At 42.6% G+C, this 7176-nt stretch overlaps 1 long non-coding RNA gene across 2 annotated transcripts; it reads right to left on the minus strand.

Annotated features, from left to right (window-relative positions):
• Nucleotides 1-2445: 2445 nt before the first annotated feature.
• On the minus strand, nucleotides 2446-6857 carry LOC125514669. 2 transcript variants are annotated; one of them, XR_007286554.1, is made up of 5 exons: nucleotides 6294-6857; nucleotides 4546-5406; nucleotides 4166-4322; nucleotides 4051-4089; nucleotides 2446-3955 (listed from the first exon to the last, which is right to left on the minus strand). It is a non-coding gene; the product is annotated as an uncharacterized LOC125514669 (long non-coding RNA). The 2 variants fall into 2 exon arrangements; XR_007286553.1 differs by having other exon boundaries at nucleotides 4546-6853.
• Nucleotides 6858-7176: the final 319 nt, after the last annotated feature.

Below are 7176 nucleotides of genomic sequence, written 5' to 3' on the forward strand. Positions count from 1 at the left end.
TGTAGGACATAATTTGAGTTCTAGGTTCATAATTTGAGTTCTAGGGTTCATACACTAGGAGATGCAAATTTTAAGTGGTCATGATATATGAAAAATCCTCAATTGTGTTTGCTCATTGATCATAATCGACATTGAAGTGGTTCGATTGTGCCCAAGTGGCCTTTTGTTGTTTTCAGGGAATGAAATCGAGTGGCCTATGTTTTGCCAGAAGGTCATGCCGAAATTTTCCGTGAATTTCGGCATGACTTGTGCTACAAACTAGGACATATCGAGTGCCCGGGATTTGCCGCACCGTGAAGGAGTCAACGTTCCTGCAAAACAATAGGCCTTTTTTATGTCATTATTCATTTTATTAGGTCTAGGATTAATTGACTAGATTTAATCGTAGGAAACATGGCTAGCAACGATGAAGGACAGGGTTCTGGTGAATGCGACGACGTCTACCGGGTGGCAGACGAATTTTTTAGCCTTGCCGACATCGAGACCGGCGCTGAGACTCGGACCGGCATCGAGACTGAGACTGAGACCGGCGCTGAGACTCAGACCAGCATCGAGACCGGCACTAAGACTGAGACCGGCGCTGCCTCGGGGAGCGGAGCCGGTGTAGAACCGAAAGCAAAGAGGCAACGGCCTCCTAACAAACTCAGGACTACTAGACTGGTGGTCACGGAGGTGGACGACGGCAATTTTGAGCCAAAGGCGCCCGAGGAAGCACGTCGATGCTACGGCAATCATATAGGCTGCATCGTACGGACAACCGCCACCATCAACGATGAGAAACTACAGAAGATAGAAAATATGAGGAGCTCCCTCCTAAAGAAGTTTCACCAGATATTGTTGTTCCCGGGCCGGAATGAGAAGGATTATAAAGATCTAGATGAGGACCCGGCAATGAAGAAGACAAACAAACACGCCATGACCAAGTTTAGCGACGCGTTGGCCGCCTGGAAAAATCGAGTGAAAGCAAAGATTATCGACAAGAAGGAACCCTACTCTGAGATTGTAAAGAATAATCCGGCAATCACGGAAGAGCAGTTTCAAATATTCAAGGAGGCTTGCGAGGCCGAAGCTGCCAAAAAAAGTCTAAGTACATTAAGGGACTTCAAGAGAGGAACATTGGGAGCCACCACCTCGGAAGCCGTGGTTACGACGGAAAGAGGTCCAAATGGGCCAAGGAGGACGCGGAAGCCGCGAGTCTAGGCATCCTAGACCCCTTGGCGGATTTCACCGTCCCGCAGGAGCGTGACGTCCTCACGGCCCGGCACCGTTGGGACCCAGTGAAGAAGGTTTACGAGACAAAACCGGTCATTACGGAGTTCATGAGACTGCTGGTAATTTTAGTTTCTGATCAATTCGACTGCACACGTTAGTCATACTTGTACAAATGCCCGTGCGTTGCAACGGGCGAAAAAATTTAAACACCCTCTGTGTGGCATTACGCAACACTTCTTATATCGAGTGTTGGCTAACTCCAGAAAGAAGTTTACAAGCATAGCATTTTGGACAATAAAAATCGGATGTCAAGAAGCCACCCTAATGGTATTCGTCAAGACCTAATTCAGCTCCACACTTTCATGCCATGAAAGAGTAGTTCTGCATGGAATAGTCTTTCAATTGATTTTATTTTTTCTTGTTCAGAAAAACACGATTTTGTTTTCAAAAAGGTGTTTTTTTGCAATTTTTCAGAACATTTTTTTAAAATTGATTCAATTTTTTGGCGATGAACACTTTTTTGGAAAATTATATTTCATTTGTATTTGTTTTTGCACTGTTTTTGCACCTGACCGATACACACACAGACAACAATACCTTTTCTGTTACTAAAAGAAAGAGAGACTCACGATCTCAATCTCCCTCGAGATTACGTTATTAGGGGTGTTGTATATGTATATTACGTTGCCCTCTGGAAGGGTTGTGGGATAGGAAGAGGCGTACGATGAAGTTTGACTGAGTGCTTTATTCTGGAATTTGAAACATATTCTTTGAGTGTTTAATTATTGCTACCCATGAATGATACCCCATCCATTCCAAATTATAGGGAGTTCTAACTTATTTCTTAATCGGATGTATATAGATGTTTTTTAATGTGTTTCTTCACTCATTTCAGTTCGTATGTAGTCTTTATAAAAATATTCAAAACATCTTATATTAGTGAACGAAGGAAGTACACTATTGTAACCTTTATATATGAATCTTAATGAACTTCCTGCATGCTCACAAAAAACATGATTATTCCCTGTATCTATTTTCAAATGGGTCTATCTTTTAGACTCTCCATATTTTGAAATTGATTACTATAATACATTAGAAATTTTAGAAATTAATGAGCCCCAATGACAATTGAGAATTAAATTATTTTTATATAAGTGAATCCTCTCAATTTGGACATGCCCTGAACTGGGTACTTGGAAGCTATACCTGAATCAAATCATAACACGAGGTAAATATAGGATGGTAGTGGTGCGAGTCATTATCATTTCTCATAAACACAACGACTGATTATTTGCACAACAAAATTAATAAAGCACTATTGTGTAGGTACATAAGTAAAGAGAACATGCGAGCGCCATTGGGTTATTTTCTGAATGAAAGTCTGCTGACAAAAATAATCAAACCCTGACCATCCCATGCAGAATGAGTAAATGGGCAATCTCTGGTAACATCACAAGATTTGTTAACTTTGACATGAACAAACCCTTCAACACCGAGTAGCATATAATCCAATCACGAAAAAAAACACATAGCTAAGCAACCCAGAACGTGTGATGCCTTTATTTTGCATGTGGACTCATATCAAATATAGCCGGTGCAGCGCAGAGCATCTGAAGATATTGAACCCATCCCGCTCACTGCGGCATACAAAAATTTGTTGGCAATCGACGGCGGTCATCTCTTGTCCGATGGCTCAATCCTGACCACTTCTCCTGTCATCAAGTCACCACAGCTTCGCAGGCATGAAGTTTCTCAAGAAAACATAGGAAGGTAAGTAAAATAGGACAAACATGAAGACACGGTTATAACTCATGGCAATATGATATAATAAATGGATGTAGCATTCCAACTATATCGAGAAGGCCAATGCATAATTATAGGTGCATGAAAAAGTTTGATCACCAAACTACTGATATAGAAATCCCGTGAAATATACTGCCTGCTGTTAGACCCCTGGAACAATTAGACATATAAAATAGAGAAGAAGCGAAAAGGCAGCGCTGCATATCTGTTGCAAAGAAAGCAACCATGCATGCATGAAGTACCATCGATGCCATGCACACCACCACCATGGCACCATGATCACCATGAAGCATCATCCACCATGCCATAAATATCTGATCATCGAGAAGCACAACCTAAAACATTGAATGAATGGAGCATTACAGCCCAAGAGGTAGAATAACACGTACCTTCACAATGTTGTTCTAAGCATAGTGGAAATGCCATGCAAACTAACTAAAGCATGTTAAACACTCGATAAAGAAATCCCTAGTAAAAAGTATATCATTCGATATACGTACACATGTATAACGTTAGAGGCACTTGATCCTTGGCAAGTAGTACATGGGAACATCAGGAGAAGAAGGGAAAGTTGGAAAACATGACCGGCCTGTATTACCAATTCATGTGCGCTTGTAAAAGAATTAGTGAGTTCAATGTGGCCCATCCTTCCAGATATAGAAAATATCTGTCGATATTTTAAATAACCAATAAATTTATCTGGATCATGCAGCATAAAATTGAAGCCCATTAAGATTATGAATAATGCACAGATGGAAAGCCTACAATGGATTTAACACACAAACATCTGAAAACTGCTACTGTCCTCCCCAACATATATTCAATAGCAGATGTAGCAAAGGTTACCTTTGACTGCAAAAACGTTTGCTTTTACTGGAAATTGTTGAGTTCCTCCACCACATATGTACACATGCAGCTATCCGAAGTGAAATTCTGTTTTCTGTAGCACTCAAAGTATCACAAAAGACATTTAATGATGTCAGTTTTTTTTCTTGAAGAGACCAAGGGGAATAAGGTTGAGAAGGGAGGACATACATGATACATCATCCAACGGCTGCAAAAAATGAATACCACCTGGTAGAAACAAATCACACATTTAAACGTCTAAGCAAAGCAGGACATGCAACAAAAAATCCAAAGAGAATAATACCATGGCTTTAATGCTCCAATCACTATTCAGGGGTCTTGTATCAGGCATGCTGCTGCTAGTGTCACCACTCCTGTCAGATTTTTCTGGGCTTCTCCCAGCTGATTACTCAGGAATGGATGCCCCAACTTTTTTGTTCACTGTTTCCTCAAAATGATTCCTGCACTCTCCAAAACAAAATTATTATAAGTTTAAGCAAGTCATAATTAACTTCAAGTTTAGAAGATCAGCACTGCTAAGCTTTTCACTAATGTATTGCAGGAGATGCAGCAAAAATAAACCAATGCAAATTAAGGATCTCAATCATCTCAGACCAAGTACATGAAGCACTCCGATGAAGCAAATATGCCAAACCACGAATCGTATAGGTCAAGAAGCTTTACTCATGTCCACCAATGGCGCCTCACTGACGACCTCGCCTGGTGGTTGGTGCCATTGTAGTCTGCAGGAGCAATCATCATCACACGCAACTTCTGATCTAATTAATCAGAGTGCTCTTTCTCATCTAGCTGAAGAATCTCTCCCCCTGAAAAAAACTATACAAACTCCCTAAGTAAAAGAAAACCAAAGGCATAGACATAAACAATTTTTTCCCTGTCAACTGAAGCTCAATGGTAAAAGCAACTTCTGGTCTAATTAATTAAAGTGATCTTTGTTATCTAGCTGAAGAATCTCTTGCCCTGAAAAAAGAACTGTATGAACTCCCTAAGCGAAAGAAAACCAAAGGCACATATAGAAAGAATTTCTTCCCTGTCAATTGAAGTTCGACAGAAAATGATACCTTCGACCAATCAATTATTGTCCAATGCCTTTGAAGAACTATTGCTACCTCGGGCCCTCAACTTTGTCCACCTACTGATTTCTTCTATGGCTCAGGAGCATGCATTCTTCTACGGATTGGTCACATAGGAACAAAAAAATGGATCCCAAGACTTAGCAGGCACAAGTTATCTTTGGGAAAATAAATGGGTTCCACAAGCTCAGAAGAGGCATAAACGTACGAAAACAATCAGAAACTGTATGTGGTCAACAAAGGACATTCAAGTATCCATGATCTCATGACAAAAAAGTATCCATCATCTCGGGACAAAGCAAATACAGTCAGTTGCTAGATCCATGAATAGCTCATTATCACTGAAGAATTAAGGAGTCAACATGAACTACGTAAAGCAGGGCAGACCAAAAAGCATGCCAGATTAGAAGGATCCCCTAAACAGTGCATTGGGTGATAAGAAATGTATCATCTGCATGGAGTGAAAATAGACTTAATGCAAACCTTTGAACTGAAAATCTACACGGATACACTTTTAAGACAAATGTAGTGGAATACATGTGAGCTTTATATAGATGTACCAAACCAAGTTGAATACCAACATAAACCAACTCTCATCGCCCCTCGCCTGTAACTCTGTACATAACTGTAGCATTCTGTTGCTTAACAAAATTAATGATTGCTTGTAAGCCTGCAGATGCTACACCCATAAAAGAAAAAGTGGGCAGTTCTCACAAATCTCGGCAGGGTGTAACCATCAATGTTGAGCCTCCTTCAATATATGCACCAGCTTTGTTCATAAGTAATTGAAATGTGAATTTAAATTCATTATAATAAAAAATGAGTCACCCAAAAGTGGATTTCAAAAGATTCACATGGAAATGTCATGAAGATTGCTTCCCAATATTCAGAAACTGAAGCATGTATCATCATCAATTCACTTACACAATTCAATTTTATATTTCAGGGTCATTTGGACACATCAACGGAACACCAATTAGTTATATAAGGTTCATGTTTGCATAGATAAACCACAACTCCTAGAAGTGCAAGGCATCAGAAATTTATCTGCAGAACACTGAGACCCCAAAGCAGGTTGCTAAATATTGAAAATATCCATAGCTAAATTGTCTAACTTTCTGACACATTATCCACTGAATTCCTGTACAATTCCAACAACTGCATCCAGCAGCAGCACCCGCATCCATCCAAAATCTCCTTTGAATACAACCATGCGCAGAAATAATCGCTAGTGTGTAGCTCAGATCAACACTAAACTAGATGAGGCTCCAATTTCAACCAGAGAAATCTAATCAAAGGTAGCAAATTAATGGGGAAGTGAGAGGGGATGTAGCTTACGTGTGACCTGAGGGGATAAGGCACACGAGGGGAACGGACGAAGGCCGACCAAGGCGACGACGGAACGTCGCTCCCTTGCTCGACCCCGAGTGCCTCCAACCGCGATTGAGGAGAGCTCCCTCGATCCCCGACGCCTCCACGCACCCGAGCCCCACCTAGCGCCGATGGTCGGTGAGCCACCAGCGAGCAGCAGCAGCAGCAGGACCGCTGCCGCACCTCACCGCTCTCTTCTTTCTCCCTCCGGCCTTCCATCTCCTTCCTCCCGTCCTCCCTTTTCTCTCCCACTTGTCTCTCTCTTCTCTCGCAGGTACCCGACGCCATGGCGCGCCGGCCAGCCGTCGTGCTCCAAGCTCCGGCCGCCTTCCTTCCCGATTCGCCGCCCCCGCTCCATTCCCCACCGGATCCGTCGAGATCCGGTAGTTCCTCGTCCACCGCGCCACCGCAAGCCCCTGCAAGGCCGCCGGCGGTCTCGTCTGCGTCGGGGGCGACGCCCCGGCCCTTCCCTCTCGCCCACCCACCCGCCTTCTCCACTAAAAGGATCACGGGTTGAATACACCAAACTGCAGGGCCTTTTTTGCAAGAATGAAGCGTTTTCCCAGACCCACTCAAAAAGGGACTGCGGGTTTCATTATCCAAAAGTACAGAGACGTTTCTGCAAAAAAGCACGACGTGCGACCAGAAGCAATCGCTGGTTTATTAGTAGGTAAAGATTTGTAAACGATCCTTGTGCCGTCTCAGGCATTGGCCAGGCCCAAGTGGAACACTTCATTCAACCGGGCGTTGAACATATTGAAATGACAACCGGTGGATACTCGACCGTTGTATGGACACGTGCACGGTGTCGGAGACGGCGCCACATCGAAGAAGTACTACCGTGAGACCA

Source organism: Triticum urartu, chromosome 6 (genome assembly GCF_003073215.2).
Source record: "Triticum urartu cultivar G1812 chromosome 6, Tu2.1, whole genome shotgun sequence".
In the NCBI taxonomy this organism is placed as follows: domain Eukaryota; kingdom Viridiplantae; phylum Streptophyta; class Magnoliopsida; order Poales; family Poaceae; genus Triticum; species Triticum urartu.